General features: G+C 40.2%; 1 protein-coding gene across 10 annotated transcripts in view; it reads right to left on the bottom strand.

The window, feature by feature from the left end:
- Positions 1-18,664, bottom strand: part of PEX5L (peroxisomal biogenesis factor 5 like) — a 283,585-nt gene that overhangs the window by 25,496 nt on the left and 239,425 nt on the right. The gene's annotated exons all lie outside the window — the stretch shown is intronic.

Genomic DNA, 18,664 nt, shown 5'->3' on the forward strand with positions numbered 1-18,664 from the left:
CCTTCTGATTCTAAGTCCAATTGGAAGGCTATAATGTTTGATTACTAAAGACCATTTAAACTAATAGGAAGGCATCCACTACCCAAAAAGTAAGGATTCCATAGAATCTTATTTCTGGGGAGCAGGAAAGGCAGCTGTTGGACACTTGCTATTCTAGAGCAGTGCATCTTAGACTTTTTCCACTTATGAACCCTTTTTGCTGAAGAAATTTGTACATGACCCTGGGTATATGGGTATATTAAATAGCTATACACAACCTTTTACTGTTGCTAAATTTTTGTGACCCCCCCACATTCAGTTATGTGACTCCATATGGGGTCACAACCCACAGTTTAAGAAGCTAGGCTCCAGAGGATCATGGGAACAGAATTCTAGAGCTGGAAGAGATGTTAGAGACTATATAGTCCAACTCCTCCACAGGTATGGAAAATAAGACTTCCTGAAGATAAATGATGAGCATAGAGTTTGATGGCTATGAAGTAGAAAGGAAGGACGTGAACTTAGGTACCCTGCCAGTGGTATAGGGAGGTCTAAGGTGTTGGCTCCAGGTGGAATTTTGGAAAGGGACCCCACACCCAAAGCTCTCCTTAGTATATCTACTTGCCTTGATCCCAAAGCTTTTGAGTGGCCCCAAGGAGCTTAGCTAAAGGAGAAAAACCAGTAGTGAAGAATGAAACAATTGTTAGTTGGTACTAAAAAGGAAGGGATTCCTGAATTGGTTGGGGTATTGGTACAAAGTTTCACTTAATGATTTAGAGATATGAGGCTCCCCTATGTGTTTTCTGCTTAAAAACTGCCCCCCTTTGCCACCATCAAGGCAAAGTCAGTGGGATTGTATCTGGCTTCTCCTTCCATCTTTCCTTCATCCCATTCTAGGGTAGCACTTTGCCCTTACGTAAAACTCCTTCTTTTCTTTCAGGCAACCCTTGATACTAATTTTAATATGATTTAATTTCTATACAACTGTGCAGGGAAACATATATGCTTTGCTCTAGGCCACCTGCAGTCCTTGCCCTCAGTCCCCCATTAGCCTCACAACATCCTACTATGCAGTACAGAAGGACCCCTCCTTTTGAGACCCTCCACTCAGTACCAGCCAGCAGGGCTAACAATTCTACTGATGTAGAAGGAAGAATCTGAGCTATTGCTAGGATACTGGCCCTTAAGGCAAACAGCATGAAAAGCTTTTTAAAATCAACCTTAAAAAAAACAAATCCAGTTAAGTGTGAGACAGGAGAAGAGAGACTGCATACAAAGACACTGGACATTAAGACACAAGACCCTGTGGGGAAGGGAGGAGAGATCCCTGGATGCCAAAGGCTTGTAACTGGGGAGGCCACACCTGGGAGAGGTAGCAGGAAATTGTCAACCTGGGGCAGAATGACTGGGCTGGGGGAGGGTGGAGTGAAGCCAACCATCTGGTCCCTTCCTATTTATTCCTATTTTTAACTAATTATTATTGCAAATACCTTCTATATATAATCTCCCCAACATTCCCAGCTGCTAGTGCCCTCTCTCCCCTGTAGAACTTACATTGTAGTAATTTTTGCATGTTTTGCATATATTTATGTACATGTTTTCTCCCCTGAAGAAAAAAGCTTCTTGAGAGGAGGGAGTGTTCATTTTTTTCTTTGTATTTCTAGTACCTAGCACAGTAGATAACACATATATAGTAAGTGATTAATAAATACTTGACTGATCTAGGCGCTAAATAATATTGTTTCTACCTGCTTTAGAAGTACAAAAGCTATCTAGGTCCCTAAGACTTCAGCACTGTGGAACAAAAAAATTTACAAAATTTATTGTAATAATAGGAGTTTGAATCCCAAAGGAATTATGAAGCATGCTATCCACCTCCAGAGAAAGAACTGATGTTGTCTGAATACAGACAGAATCATGCTATCTTTCCTTCTTTCTTTCCTTCTTTCCTCCCTTCCTTTCTTCTTCCTTTCTTCTTTCCTTCCTTCCTTCCTTCCTTCCTTCCTTCCTTCCTTCCTTCCTTCCTTCCTTCCTTCCTTCCTTCCTTCCTTCCTTCCTTCCTTCCTTCCTTCCTTCCTTCCTTCCTTCCTTCCTTCCTTCCTTCCTCCTTTCTTTCTTTCTTCTTTCTTTCTTTCTTTCTTTCTTTCTTTCTTTCTTTCTTTCTTTCTTTCTTTCTTTCTTTCTTTCTTTCTTTCTTTCTTTCTTTCTTTCTTTCTTTCTCCTGCCTTCCTGCCTTTCTCTCTTTTCCTTCCTTCCTTCCCTTTTCACTCTTCTTATACAAAATGACTAATATGAAAATGTTTTACATACCTGCACATATATAAGACATTTCAGATTGCTTACCATCTCAGAGAAGGGGGTGGAGGAGGGATAGAATTTGGATTTCAAAACAAAACCCCCAAATATAAAGAAATTATTTCAATACGTAATTGGGGAAAAGTAAAATATTACAAAAATACTATAGGTCTGGGGGTGTTCATGGATACCCATGACAAGACCCTCTAAGTGCTGCCTCTGAGGTAGTTTTCCATTTACTTTGTAGGTATCTTATATGAACCCATTGATTTGTGTGCTGTCTCGCCATTAAAATGTAAGCTCTTTGAGGGTGGGGACTGTTTTTACCTTTCTTTATATCCCCAGTGTCTAGTAGAGTAAGTGATTCATAAATGCCTATTGCATGATTGTTTGAATCAAATTTAAAATGCATTGAAAAAAAGTCCCTTGCCCCACAGTACAGAGCTTTGATGTTGTATGAAGAACATTTAGGGTTACTACCCATTGACTCTGAAACTTAAACTATGAAATGAGGAAAAATCATAAAAATTAGGTAGAATTTGGAATTTTGGGTACCACATTAACCCCCCCCACACACACAATCACATTAACAAACAGGAATATTTTTTTCCTATCTGCTAAAATAAAAAATGTACCAAAAAGCTCTGAAGTCAATCAATGGATCTTGCAATATTTACTGACTTTGAAGAGGCAGCTGCCAGGTAATGTCCAGTAGCTCCCATTCTAAGGCAGTTGACTTTCAGCTGTGAGAAGCTTTGCTATTTTACAGCAAGTTGGACCCCTTCGGGATGGGAACCCTCTTTGTAGGATTCCTACTCGTGTGCATACAGGCTCAGGAGAGGACATGTCCACTTTTTCATTTGCCACCAATGAGAGTAATTGGCCTGCAAAAGGAATCTGCAGGGCAAACCTGGAGGTTTACCTGAGGCAGGCTGTCAAGCTGGTCCATGAATCAGCCCCATCAGTATTTACTTTTAGCCCTTAAAGCGAGCTACCTTTCACTAATTAAGGTTCGGTGCACAGCTTTCATCTAATTACAGCCAGTTTACTCTTACTGCAATCAATTTCAATCCTGTTTTGGAATCTAGACTTCATTCATGGGGGCCCAATCAGCACACACTTCTATTTTTAATCAATTTCAGAGAAAGCTGAGCATATTTGAATATATATTTAAAATTCCAGACATGACTGAAAGGAGTTATTTATTGATTTTTTGGGGGCTCTTCTGGGAAACCTCATAGATCTCTTTGACATTTTTACTATAGGTGACAAATAGGTCAATTTATAGAGACCTATTAAGATGTAAATACTTTCATTACTTATCTTTAAATTTGTTCCTCCTGACTCCCACTCCACCCCTCTGTTTACCCAAATCATTCCCTTCCTTCCATTCTTGGTTCAAGTCCCAATGCCCTCTTGAAACCTTCCTTCATCCCAATATTTATCGAGCACTTATTATGTGCCAGCCATTGTGGTAAGTTCTGGAGACATGAAGATAAGACAACAAAGAATCCCTGACCTCCAAGAGCTTTAAGCTAATGTATCCATGTTGAGGAGACATCTCGATAGCTTTTATTTGTACTTCCAGAACTGAGCACAGTGAGTGACACATGGTAATTACCTTCTGTTGTCTGTATTGTCATCACAATCACCACCACCACCACCATTATCGTTATCATCACCTATCCATCAATTTAGGAAGCAGTTCATCCATACATGGAAATATTGATGTATCCCTAGCATCTAGCACAGTGCTTTGCATTCACATGTGTGAATTGTTGGTGATGATGAAGTTTCTCCATTGTCTGATCATTCCAAATCATCCCATAATAAAATTTTTGGAAATAGGAGGGCAATCGTGGACATGAGCATGGACTGTGGAACATCTCACTACATTGGTTGAGAGCCAGTGTTTATCTGGTGCCTATTCAATGTGCCAGGATTCTCCTTTTTGTTTCATGGCCTGTGGTCATTTCCTGTGACCTTGGATCATTTCCCCAGATGAAAAGGGGGCTGAATTGAAAGATGGGTAATATTTGGAATGTCTGTCTGATTGCAGCTGACTGATTTGTCCCCTACAGGGGCTATCATCTATGTCCTGTTTGAAAATCAACCTTGAGAGACAGTGCACTATAGTGGAATGAGTTCTGGGATGGGATTCTTCCTCAGTCACCTGGTTTATATCTTGCCTCTGATTTATTAGCTGCGTGATCTTGGAAAATTCACTCAACCTTTCTGAGTTTCAGTTTTTTAACTTGTAAAATGGGGATTATGATATCAAGTTGTGAGGATCAAGTGAGGTCATGTATATTTGCTTTACACATTTTTAAGAGTTATATGCATTATTGTTATTATTATAATTGATTATTATTATTACTACAGCTCCCCTCCCCCCCAAAAGTCAGGTAATATGTAAGGCAAAGGCATTTAAGGCAAATTAATTTAAGATCATAGATTGTAGGATCATAGCTATGGAACTGGAAGGAAACTTGAGGCCATCCAACTCAACGCCTTTGTAACTTACCTAAAGTCGCCCAGGTAGTAAGTGTCATAGATGGATTTGAATCCAGATGCTCTGACTCCAAATGCAACGTTATTTTCTTTGTACCGTCATGCTCCCTCACTGGCATATAGTTGGTTTTTTTAATTCCCTGTGTGACTTTGGACAAGTTACAGAAATTCTCTGGGCTTTCATCTCTACATCTGCAAGATGAGGACTAGAGCCTCACAACCAGGAAATTTAGAGAGTCTGACCCCCCTCATTTTACCAATGAAGATACTAGGGCCCAGAGAAGGTATATGGGTCACCTAAAGTCACATGGCTATTAGGTGGGAAATCTGAGATTCCATCTCAGATTGTCTGATTTCAAATCCAGAACTTGCTTCTTTATACAGTGCTTTAAAGTTCTTTCCAGCTTTAAATCTAGGATCTAATTGTTGGAAACACTTGCCATTCATAGCTAAGGTCTCCATCTGAGAAGAATTTTCACTTTGTTGCATGGTAGTGCTGGTGATTCTCTTTCTTTTTTTTAAATATTAAGTCTGATTAAACCATATCTATAAAAGAACACTTCATTTTTAAGCTTAGCTGCATTTCCTGTTTTCTCATGTACCATCAACACCACCACCACCACCATCAGCATCATCTCTCTCTTTCTGAGTGTGTGTGTGTGTGTGTGTGTGTGAGAGAGAGAGAGAGAGAGAGAGAGAGAGAGAGAGAGAGAGAGAGAGAGAGAGAGAATGAAAAGAGACATACACAGAGAAATATGCCAGTAACAAAAGTGGAGTGGGAGATGGCATTTATCTAAAAATCTGATTCTGCAGTGGTTTTATTTCCCTGGCAGGCTCTGGGAGGCCCAGGGGAAGTGGGCAAGACAAGTCAAGTCTTTGCATTTCAGCATTTTGAGGATGCCCTCACAGTGTCCCTGCTGCTTGGGAAAAGAAAGAATTCAAGGGGAGAAGGTACAATCTTGGATTCCATGTTGAGGAACCAATGGGAAGTAGAGGTACTTGAGGCTGAAGGCTTCTCATGCTGCCTCCTAGCACGCATGTATGAAAACTGCTTATTCTTGGTCTGAACTATTCCTGGCTCTCTCATCCCTAGAGATCTTGAGTAAGCCATTTAATGTGGTGATTCTTTGGATGTAAGAAGGAAAACGCAGCTCTTTGCTTGTGTTGGCAAAAAGCTTAAGCACATTTTGAGATGGATTTGTTCCACTTAATAGTACCTCACATTTACATTGGGCTTTAAAATTTGTAGAAAGCTTTTCTTGAGGCTCAAAACCAGTTATTGCAGGTATTATTGTTTCCAATTTACAGACAAGGAAACCGAGGCTCAGAGAAATGAAGTAATTTGACCAACGTCAGAGTCGGGAAGAACAGGAGTCATGATTTGAACCCAGGACTTATTGACTCCAAATGGAGCACTCTTTTTACTATACCACATTCCCTTTCAAGTTTTTCCTTTTGTACAGATGAGCTTCCACACCACCAGTTGTTGCAAATACCATTGTCAATAGAATTTCAACTCTCTGGATAATCAAGATAGATTTCCTGATTTAAACCTGTATTCTAGGTAATCACAGGATGTGACTTTGTTAGTTTCTATCAACTAGTTTTGAAATTATTTTGGAAATGGATCCACATCTTTTTTTTATATGATAATTTGATCAAAATAATTGAAACAGGAGAAATCAGTACTGAGATTGGAGACACGAAGAGGCTCTTAGATTTAGAACTGAAAGTGACCTGAGCTGTCATTTAGTCTAGCACTATTCTTTTTGAGCCTGGTTTCCATATCTTGCCCAGGCTAGAAGTACTCATGGGTCTGATCCCACTTTTGATGGGCACAGAAACTTTGGCTCTCTCAGTCTGACATCGGCTAGTTTGCCCCTTTTTAGGTAGCCTGCTGGTTCCCTGCTCTTAGGGCTTGCTGTATTGGTGCTAGACTAAATGCAGACACCTGACAGACTTAACCTTTGATAGACTGCAATTCAGAACTCCTGAGCTCAAGCAATCCACACACTTCAGCCTTCTTAGTAGCAGGGAATACAGGCATGAGCCACCACAGCTGGCTCACATGTGCTTTTAGTGAATTTTCTAGGAAATACTTTGGTCAGTCTAGAGGACAAAGCAAGAAATAAAATTCTCTAGAGCCATGCATGCAGAACTCAAGTGCCATGGAAATCAAAGCACAGAGAACAAGGATGCAAGTTCCCAAATTAATTTGTTAGTATTTCCCCTTCTGGAAACATTATTCTCTTATTCACTGATCACATTCTCTGACTTAGAAATTAAACCACAGAAGTAGAGACATGTAAATCCATTAGAATTATAACCATTCAAAGGGAGGTCAGCATGACAAACTCAATCCACCTTTAGGTCTGGGCTGCCAGAGGATATATTAGAAGGTGTTTTTATACTAGCTCTTGGAGGCAGCTAGGTGGCTCAGTGAATTCAGCACTGGGCCTGGAATCTGGAAAACCTAAGTTCAAATTCAGCATCAGACACTCACTAGCTTTGTGACCCTGGACAAGTCACTTAACCCCAGTTTGCCTTAATGCACTAGAGAAGGAAATGGCTAACCACTCCCAGTATCTTTGCCAAGAGAACCCCATATAGGATTATGAAGAGTTAGATGTGACTTTACAACATATACCAGCTTTCTTTTAGGGGACTACATTCTATTATTGCTTTAGCTATTCTTTGGTTAACATGCCTTGAACTTATGTACAAAACATTTAAAAAGACCTTTCCAAACATCTAATCTGCATAAGCCAAGAACATCTTTTAGATCTAGGGCCTTGAGTCCATGCCATATGAGGATAGATTAAAGGAACTAGGGGTTATCCGACTGGAGAGATTCCTTGCCAGGATGGAAGAAAGGGAGTTGTTTTGAAAGGCTGACTCATACAAAAGAGATTAGACTTGTTCTACCTGGTCCAAAATGGCAGAAGTAGCAACAAGGCATGGGCATTTCAGAGGCTGAACTTGAAATGACTCAATGTCAGAAAAAGTTCCTTGTAATTAGAGGAACCGTCAGTTGACCAGACTACTCTCTGGGGATGGTGGAGTCCCCTCTTATTGAAGGTGTTTAAGCAGAGACCTTTTGATTGCTTGTTGAAGATATTGCAGGGGAAGTATCATCCAGATGCAGGTAGACCTAGATAGTCCTGAAATTCCTCCCAGCCATGAGATACTGTGATTCTATGACTTATTGGGAATACTAATAGGCCATCAGAAGTGACCTCTCCTAGCACTTCACACCTATCCTATGCCACTATCATGTCATTTGGTGTTTTTATTTGATGCCATTAGTATGCTTTTGCTTATGTCATTGTCTTTACCATGCCATAAGCTCCTTGAAGGAAGATATTATGTCTTATTCATCTTCTCATCTCCTAGCACCCAGGTCGGCATCTTGCACATTATTGGTACTCAATAAATAACTGCTATATCAAACAGCATGTTGGAATTATAGATAGAGAGATACCTGGAACCCAGGAATGCCTGGGTTTGAGTCACTCTGTGTGACCTTGGGACAATAATTTATCTTCTCAGTGCCCCAGGCAGCTTTCTGAGACAATTTTTTGAGTATAGAGTGAGTTTCTTTACCAGAAATTCTCAAATCACAAGTTCAATACAAAAGCAATACTGAATGGAATACTCCCAAATTGACTAAGCCATAGATGTCCAGTTCAAAGGAACTTCAGAGAGACCATCTAAAAAAAACCAAAAACCAGAGAGACCATCTAATCTGGCTCCCACCCTTTAAAGATGAGTTGGGAAAACTTACATGATTTGTTTAGGGCCCATTGCTAGTAAATGTTGGAGGTAGGATTTGAATTCGTGTCTCCTCATTTTATTCTATCTATATCTCTGAGGACATAACCTTTAATTAGCATCACTATTCCTTTTCCTAAGCCTAAAGTAAACAACAGTGAAAAATTAAGAAGAAAATTCCAGAATGGTTGTAATACAGACCTTCTAGCCAAACAAATTCCTCTAATATCCCCTTGGAGAAAATACAGCTTGAAAATGAATAATAACAGCAATAGTAGTAATGCTTCTGGTTCCCACTTCTCTCTAAAATTTCCAGTTTCCTCTGGGACAGTGCCACTCACATCTTTCATCAAGCTGGTCATGACAGGCAGGTAGCTGGAGAGTTCATAGGCAGAACAGAAAGCAGCTCATGCTCAGTGGTATGCCAGCAGATGAGTGGGAGAATACAGTGCTGAAGAAAGATGGGAGACTATGACAAGAGGAATAAAGAATAGACCTAGATATGAGAATAATGAGATTGAAGTTTTGATAAGGACCCTTTGGAAATGGGGGACTGAAGAGTAGTTTCCTCAAGAGAAAATCCAGGCTTGTTCTCTCTTCTCCCCCACCCCAACCCCAAACACCTCCACCTTGTTGGCACAGTGGCTGGAGGAATAAAAGAATGGATGATAGTCCATAAAGAACTGAAGAATAAAATCTGATAGTCCATATGGAGTTGGGTTCATTAAAAAAGCATTTGTTGACCTTTGTGCCTATGTTAAAGAGTACTTTCTTATGAGTTTGGGTTTGTGGCAATATGAAATGTCTGCAGTCAAATAAGTGATATGCCTTTAAAAAATCGTGCAACTCATTGATGATACTAGCACCTTGGATAGAGACTGCCATCTCAGGCTGGGCTTGGGTATAGCTGTTAATGACTGGACAACTTGTATTTTCTATCACAGAGTAATAATAACAACAATGACATTAACTAACATTTATGCAGTGCTTAAAATTTGCACAATGTTTACATAACATTTTCTCAATTTGCATCCCCCAACAACCCTGTCACTATATCAGTTATGAGGGAACTGGGGCCCAATCAATCAATCAAGCAAGCAAGGAAGCATTTATTAAGTGTCTACCATGTACCAGGTACTATGTTAGGCTCTGGGTTTACAAGCATAGAAGTGAAACTACTTTCCCTCAAGAAGTTTGCATTCTATTGGAGGAAACATGTATATATGTTATATATATATATAATATGTTATATATGTATATGTGTGTATATATGTATGTGTATGTGTATATATCTATATATGCATGTATGTGTATACCTACACCTACACCTACATCCACATCGACATCTCTCTCTCTCTCTCTTTCTCTCCCTATACCTATAGCTATAGCTATACCTATAGCAATCTCCCAGGTTCATGCAGTTAGTCTGTGACAAAGTAAATGCTTAATAAATGCCTGTGTTTGAATTAAATTGAATGGAATAACTAGGCCTTCAGAGGATATTCCATTTCCTCCTGGGCACTCTACCTACATTTAGGCTCTCTGGACCAGGTGATCGATGGTTTCTGGACATAGCTGGGTTATCTCTCACCTGGACTTGTATGATAGCCTCCTAAGTAGTTTCCCTTCCTCAAGTCACTCCCCACTCCAATCCATCCACCTCTCAGCTTCAAAATTCCTTCTCCTCAACCACAAGTCTGACCATGTCACTTTCCCCCAATATTCCCTAGTGACTCCCTCTTGTCTCTGGCATAAGATACACATTCCTTTCTTTGGCATTTACATCTCCTCACAATCTGCTGCAGTTTGCCTTTCCAGAATCATCACACATTACTCCCCATTGCACATTCTAAATCTGGCCAAACTGATCCACTTGCTCTTCCCTGTACACGACACTCCGTTATGTCTGTGCCTTTGTTTGGGCTGACCCTAGTGCTTGGAATATTTTCTCTCTTCACCTCAACTTTTAAAACTCCTCATGACCTCTCAGGCTCAGATCAAGTGCCATCTCCTACGAAAGGCAGGTCTTTATTCTCTCAGTGGTTATTGACCCCTAAAATGACTTGTTATATGTAATTGTTTATCTGTATACATGTGTTCTTCTACTATAATGTAAGCTCTTTGAAATCAAGGACTGGTTAACTTTTGCCTTTGTATCCATAGCACTCAGTACAGTGTCTGGGACATAGAAGGAGTCATATGTAATCTGCCTGTAAAGATAGATTTGAGCCAGATTGTAAATGGCTTTAATTGCCACTCGAAAGAGTTTGTATTTTTTTCCTACAGGTTATAGGGGACTTTTGAAGTTTCTTGAGCATGGGATTGACATGGTCAATCCTGTGTTATAGAAGTACCAATATTCTCTTGGCTGACTTAACAGAATGATTTGAAGAAATGGAAATTTGGGTGAAGACCCAGTCTTGATCCATTTTGTATTATTATGGGTCTTAGCAAGAGAAATAGCTGCTTTTTTGGCATCAAAACAAAGTAGGCTGACTCAACCATGGAGAAAGGGTTCTGAACAGCAGCCAGGAACACAGCAACCCAGGGCTTGGGGAATGTGCCTGAGGTGGGAAGGAAAAGGTGGTTATGTTAACTTGGGATTAGTATTTGGCTTGTTGATGCTATTTGGGCAACCAGGCAGCTTCCCAAAACACTCACAAATGTGTTCATTTAATTCTTGATAACTAGAAAATTATCTTAGATTCTACTCTAAGCCTTGATTTATTGGCTTCCCCCAATATTAATTTGGAGAGGGCTGGAAAATGGCTTTCTTGGCCAAAGCTTGTAGTCACTAGAAATGTCCACCCTCAGACAGCTGCATCTCTCATCCAATACCTAGCAGCAAAATAAAGAAAGGGAGAAGAGGCAAAATAAAACTTGCCACCTGAATACCCTGCCAAAAGAGTAGTACAGTGTCAGTCAACAAGCACTTATTAAGCACCTACTAGGTATGGATGAAAGATAAAATGACTGAGGAAAAGGTTTGATCTTCCAAGCATATTGATTTATTAAAACAGTGCATGCCAACTGGTTAATCAATCAGGACCAGACCCCTTCCTCAGCTTAGGGTTGGGCTCCAAATACAGGGGGAGACAAATTTTTATTCATTAAAACCACTTAATCAATTAAGTCCACTCAATTAAAAGGAAACAATACAACATTAGATAATCTAATTTCTAATTGGATAAAAGTCTGGGGACTTTCCAAGTTGGGAGGAGAAGAGTGAAGAGGTACAATTCCCTGGATTCAGAAGAAGCGGTGCCCCACTCCCCAGATATCTGTAAACAATCAAGGGAACATGGAAACAACAACTGATTGATCAATATGGTGCCAGTTTCCAGAAAACATATGAGTTGTTTGAGATGTACAATTGTGAGAAAACTCCTTGCACAAATCTTTGGATCTGACAGGTTTATGATCAGCACAATCTGGTCCTTGGTTAAGGGTTTGTAAGTGGTGTGTTGGGGTGGTCCAGTTTCCCAGTCACACAGGGCTAGGTTCAAACAATGTAATAAAATTTCCTTCTAATTCCCCCAATTGAATAAAGTTTTCTCACAAGACAGAAGTTGGACTAGACCCATAATTGAATAGAAACTAAGCTAGCCCCAGAATTGAGTCACAAGATGGAGTCAGTGTGGTTCACTCAATTCCCATAATTAACCACTTGCTGTCCTAATCTCTTCAATTCTCTCAGTATTGGGCACTGTTTCATCTCCCTATTAGAATGTAAGTTTCTTGATGGTAGAGGCCGAATAAGTTTTGTCAATGTGTCCCTAACACTTAGCATAGTCAGTGAGTTAGCAAATGTACATTAATTGTTTACTATGTGCCAGATGTTGGGTATGCAAAAGGCTGGCACCACAGAAATCTCATCATTTTTATTCCTCTGTTAAATATAATCCAACAGCACTGTGGAAGAATTTATACTATTCTTTATTTTTGGTTTCATTTATTTGACTACAGAGGCAAGAAGGGCTAGAAATAAAAAAACACGCATCTGTGCTTGTAAGCATTCTCAGAACCCTTACGTGAGTGGGCACAGCTATGAAATGGATGCCATCACATTTCTGCCAAAAACCTAGGCAACACATTGAAAAATAAATGAGTGGATGTAAAATGATAAGTTACAGATGAGTTGCTAATCTGCACTAACGGGGGAGAGTTTCCACACAGGGAGTTCTCATTATTGATGAAATCATAGGCCAAGAAAAACAAGCAAACAAAATAAATAATTTCTAATGTTTTCATGAAGCAGACACATTTTTCTAGCGTTTCTTGTGTGGAATGGGAGATTGTTCATATATCTTGAAGTATATTTTCAAAGTAGCTATAATCCAGAGGCATATGAAACACTGCATGTCTGTCTATCTGTCTGTCCATATGTCTGTCTAATTTTTTTCAGGTCTGTTTATTCAGTTCTTGGAGCAGCTAGATGGTTCAATGAATAGAGTACTGCACCTGGAGTCAGGAAGACCTGAGTTCAGATCTGGCCTTCAACACTTATTAGCTGTGTGGTCCTGGGCAAGTCAGTTTACACTGTGCCCTAGTTTCCTCATCTGTAAAATGAACTGGAGAAGGAAATGGCAAATCACTCCACTATCTTTGCCAAGAAAACCCCAAATAAGGTCAAGAAGAGTTGGAACTGATTGAAATGAATGAACAACAATATCCAGCTCTCACCTTTATCCTGAAATCCAGTCCTGCATCACCAATTTCAGAGCCGCTCTTTCCAATTTGGTCTCCTGTATACCTCTCAAATTCAACATGTACAAAACAGAATTTGTTGTCTGTCTCCCAGATTCCATTTCTTTTCCCCACTTCCCCCATTTCTGTCGAGGGCACCACTATTCTTTCAGTCACTTTGAATTCAGGGGGTACATACTCTGGGAGTCATCCACAACTCTTCCCTTTTCTTCCTCTCCTATAGCCAACCAGTTACCAAATCTCGGAGATTCTGCATCTCTAATATCTCTAATGTATGTCCCTCCCTCTCCCCTCACATAGCTACCATCCTACTTCAGGTCTATATCGTCTCTCATTAGGACTTTGTCAGCAGCCTCCTAATGAATCCCCTTTACACGTGTCTTCTCTCTCAGATACATTCTTAGCAGAGTGCCTGGTATATAGGAAATGTTATATAAATGCTTTCATTATTATTATTATCTCTGTATATGTCATATATTCCTTTCTCTCTGTTTCTGTTTCTGTCTCTCTGCCTCTCTCTTAATATATATGCATATATACATACACACATACATATCTGTATGTATGTGTGTCTATGTGTATCTATCTGTGTGTCTATATCTATATCTATATCTCTCTATCTCTAACTATATCTATACCCATATCTACATCTATACCTATACCTACACCTACATCTCTCTCTCTCTCTCTCTCTCTCTCTCTCTCTCTCTCTCTCTCTCTCTCTCTCACTCTACCCCTCTCTGCCTCCTCTCCCTCTACCTCTCCGTACACCTACACCTACCTCTACCTCTACCTTTATTTCTACCTCTACCTCTATCTCTCTATCTCTACCTCTGTCTCTCTATCTCTACCTCTATCTCTCTTTCTATCTCTATCTCTCTGTTTCACTCTCTATGTCTATCTTTATGTCTCTCTCTCTCTCCCTCCCTCCCTCCCTCTCTCCTCCCTATACCTACACCTACACCTACCTCTACCTCTACCTCTACCTCTACCTCTACCTCTACCTCTACCTCTACCTCTACCTCTACCTCTACCTCTACCTCTACCTCTACCTCTACCTCTACCTCTATCTCTATCTCTATCTCTGTTTCTATCTCTATCACTATCTCTGTATACACATGTCTCCTTATTGGAATGTGAGCTCCTCATAGGCAGGTTGTATTCTATATGTCTTCAGTGCTTAACACTGTGAACAAGCAGCTGGGTGGCACAGTGGATAGTGTGCTGGTCCTGGGGATAGGAAGACTCATCCTTTCTGAGTTCAAATCACGTCTCAGACACTAACTAGCTCTGTGACCCTGGGCAAGTCACTTAAATCTGCCTCATTTTCCTTATCTGTAAAACTAGCTGGAGTGGGCAGCTAGGTGGCACAGTGGATAAAGCACCAGCCCTGGATTCAGGAGGACCTGAGTTCAAATCCAGCCTCAGACACTTAACACTTACTAGCTGTGTGTGACCCTGGGCAAGTCACTTAATCCTCATTGCCCCACAAAAAACAAACAAACAAAAAAACCTGCCAAAAAATCTAACTGGAGAAGGAAATGGCAAATCACTTCAGTATCTTTGCCAAGAAAACCCCAAATGGAGTCATAAAAAGTTGGACACAACTGAACAGCAACAACTGTTATATGCCAGATATTGGGGATACAAAGAAAGATAGGACTCCTGCTCTCAAGGGGCTCAAATTCTTTTTGTTTGTTTGTTTTTTGTTTTTTTGGGCAGGCCAATGAGGGTTAAGTGACTTGCCCAGGGTCACACAGCTAGTAAGTGTCAAGTGTCTGAGGCTGTATTTGAACTCAGGTCCTCTTGAATCCAGGACCAGTGCTTTATCCACTGTGCCACCTAGCTGCCCCCTAGGGGGCTCACATTCTAATGGGGGAGAGAAAATGCATATAATTATGTACATACAAGGAAAGTAATCTGAAAAGAAAGTTGCTTGGCACAGAGAAACCACTCAAAAATGTTTGTTGATTGATAATGAAAAGTGCTTTGGACCATTAAAAAAGAATAAAAATCTTTCAAGATTAGTTTCCACCCTTATTGAGCACTTGAGGTTATTTTTGGGAAAGTGAGCATTTCATTTCATGTGGGTGATGTTTGAACAGCTGTTGGTGTGTCTTTCTCTCCCAATATGTCATCTGAATTGATATGGTCTGAGATTGTAGGCAGGAAGCATCGCTGGCTAGCAAATGGACACTGTGTCCAGCAAGCTTCCGTGACAACAGCCCACTTGATACCTCCCAAAGCTATGGCAACTGCTTTAGGATGGCTTCTTTGGCAGGAGGAGAGCCTGGATGCTTCAAGGCTCCCCCCAGGAATCCACAGAGATAGCCAGCAGCAGGGAACCCTTCCTGGTATTGGTCATTAGAGCAGCAGAGAATGGAAAGGTTTTGTTTGTTCAGTTGTGTCTGGCTCTTTGTGACCCCTTTTGCGGTTTTCTTGGCAAAGATACTGGAGTGGTTTGCCTTTTCCTTCTCCAGCTCATTTTACAGGTGAGGAACTGAGGCAAAACAGAGTTAAATGATTTGCCCAGTATCACACAGCTAATAAGTATCTGAGGCCAGATTTGAAGAGATTAGTCTTACTAACTCCAGGCCTAGCACTCTATCTATCCACTGCACCACTTAAGTTTTGGAGTCAGAGTTAAATCCCAGCTTGGCTACTCACAGACCTGTATGACCCTGGGCAAATCATTTCTGTTTCTTGGCCTTAGTTTTCTTATTTGTAACATGAAGGAGCTGGATCAGATGGTCTATGGTTCTTCAGTTCTTTGCATGTTTGCCTCTCCATCCCTACTTCAGCCATTAACTATAGGGACTTCAATATTCTTATTGATAAGCCACTTAATACATGGATATTTCAGTTCATCAATGTTTTCAGCACCTATGGTCTTCATTTCCACTTTACATCAGCCACCCATAGAAATGGTCAAGCCTTAAGACTGGCCATTACCCCACATTGTTCTACCTTCAAGATTCAGAACTCTGATATTCCTGTAGCTAAAGTAGACTTCTATATTTCTATTTTACACACCAACACACCCATCTTGCCCCTTATCTCCAATTCTTTTGTGATGTTCATCCCCTATACTCTTCTTTTTCTTTCTTTCTTTCTTTTCTTCCTTTCTTTCTTTCTTTCTTTCTTTCTTTCTTTCTTTCTTTCTTTCTTTCTTTCTTTCTTTCTTTCTTTCTTTCTTTCTTTCTTTCTTTCCTTCCTTCCTTCCTTCCTTCCTTCCTTCCTTCCTTCCTTCCTTCCTTCCTTCCTTCCTTCCTTCCTTCCTTCCTTCCTTCCTTCCTTCCTTCCTTCCTTCCTTCTTTCTTTCTTTCTTTCTTTCTTTCTTTCTTTCTTTCTTTCTTTCTTTCTTTCTTTCTTTCTTTCTTTCTTTCTTTCTTTCTTTTTTGCAGAGCAATGAGGGTTAAGTGATTTGCCCAGGGTCACACAGCTAGTAAGTTTCAAGTGTCTGAATCTGGATTTGAACTCAGGTCCTTCTGAATCCAGATCCAGTCACTGTGCCACCAAGCTGCCCCCCATCCCCTATACTCTTTCCCCCTAGTTTATCACCCCTGTTTTGGGTTCACATCCTTCCCACTAACAGTCATCCATATCAACAGTTCCTCTGTCCTTTAATCCTTTGTTCTCTTGTCTTTTCTTTGTTCACATTCATTCATTCATTCATTCATTCTTTTGTTCAATTATTCTATAAGCATTTATTAAGTGACTACTATATGCCAGACACCTTTAGCTAGATGCTGGAGATACAAAACCAAAAATATCCTCAAGTTGCTCACATTTTATTGGTCAGAAAAATATGAACAAGAACAAAAATAGGTTCCTCCAGTGTTGTTCTCTCTCCATCTTATCCTTAGTATTTCTTGTCACTGGCTCCATCTTCTCTGCTTATACATACTATCAAATTTTTCTTATTTTAAAAAAAAGTCCTTCCCCTGATCCTGACATTTGCTAAAGCTATAGAGAGGCATCATAATTTAGTGGATGGAGATCTGGACTTGCAGTGTAGATAGACCTGAGTTCAAATCCTGTCCAACACACTTAGCTATGTAACCATAAATGAGACACTCTGTGACTTAGTTTACTTATCTGTCAAATGAGAAGGGGTAGACTTAGTGGACCCTAAGGAAAATCTCAGCTCTGGATCTATGGTTCATGATCATCCTATGTCTTTCTTCTTCATGGCTGAACTTTTAGAAAGAGTATGCTTCCTTAGACATTTAACTAGCTATGTGATCCTGGGCAAGCCACAAAACTTCTTTGGCCTCAATTTCCACATCTGTAAAATTAAGAGGTTGAACTAGGTGACTTTGAAGGTCCCTTTCAACTCTATATCTATGATCATTTGAGCCTATGATGATTCTTTTTGATCTAGTTTCCATTCCCATTACTCTTCTGAAATAGTTCTCTCCTAGGTCCACATTGATCCCCCATTGGCCAAGTCCAAAGGGTTTCCTCTCAGTCCTCACCTTCTTCTGTACCATTTGACCCTATTGACCTTTCATGACATACTCTCTTCTCTCTTGTCATTATCTTGACACACCTCTTTCTGTTGGTCACAGAAGCAAAATGGCATCAAGGAAAGAGTCATGAAGGCGGCCAGGTGGCACAGTGGATAGATCACTGGATTCAGGAGGATCTGAGTTCAAATTTGGCCTCAGACACTTGACACTTATTAGCTGTGTGACCCTGGGCAAGTCACAACCCCAATTGCCTCACCAAAAAAAGAAAAAAAAGAAAAAAGAAAGAAAGAAAGAGTCATGGATTTGGAGTCAGAGATCCTGGGTTCAAATTCTGGCTGTGTCACTTAATCCTTATGTAAAGTTATGTCACTTCACTTCTCTCAGCCTCAGTTTCTTCATCTGGGAAATGGGGGGAGGGGCTCTACTTGGTCTCTAAAATCTCCTCTTTCTCTATACTCATATTCTTTACTTGACTGCTCCTCTGTCTCCTTCAGGTCAACAGTCAATTAACAAGTACTGATTACATAATGCTTTAAGAGTTTACAAAGCATTTTATATGTTATCTCCTTAGATCCTGATTTGATTTGATTCATTAAATCCTTACTATTCACCAGTCACTATGTTAAGTGCTAGGGATTAAAAAAAAGTTAAAACAGTCCCTACCTTCAAGGAGCTTTCAATCTAATAGGGGAGAAAACATGTAAACAACTCAGTAGATACAAGATATAAACAGAGGAATCAGAAATCTAAGAGGGGAGAGGGCTGCTAAGTGGCAAAGTGGATAGATCACTGGCCCTGGATTCAGGAGGATCTGAGTTCAAATCTGACCTCAGATACTTCCTGGCTGTGTGACCCTGGGCAAGTTATTTAACTTCTGTTTGCCTGTAAAGTGGGAATGATAATAGCACCTACCTCCCAAGGCTGTTGTA

The sequence above is a fragment of the Dromiciops gliroides genome, chromosome 3 (assembly GCF_019393635.1).
Source record: "Dromiciops gliroides isolate mDroGli1 chromosome 3, mDroGli1.pri, whole genome shotgun sequence".
NCBI lineage: Eukaryota > Metazoa > Chordata > Mammalia > Microbiotheria > Microbiotheriidae > Dromiciops > Dromiciops gliroides.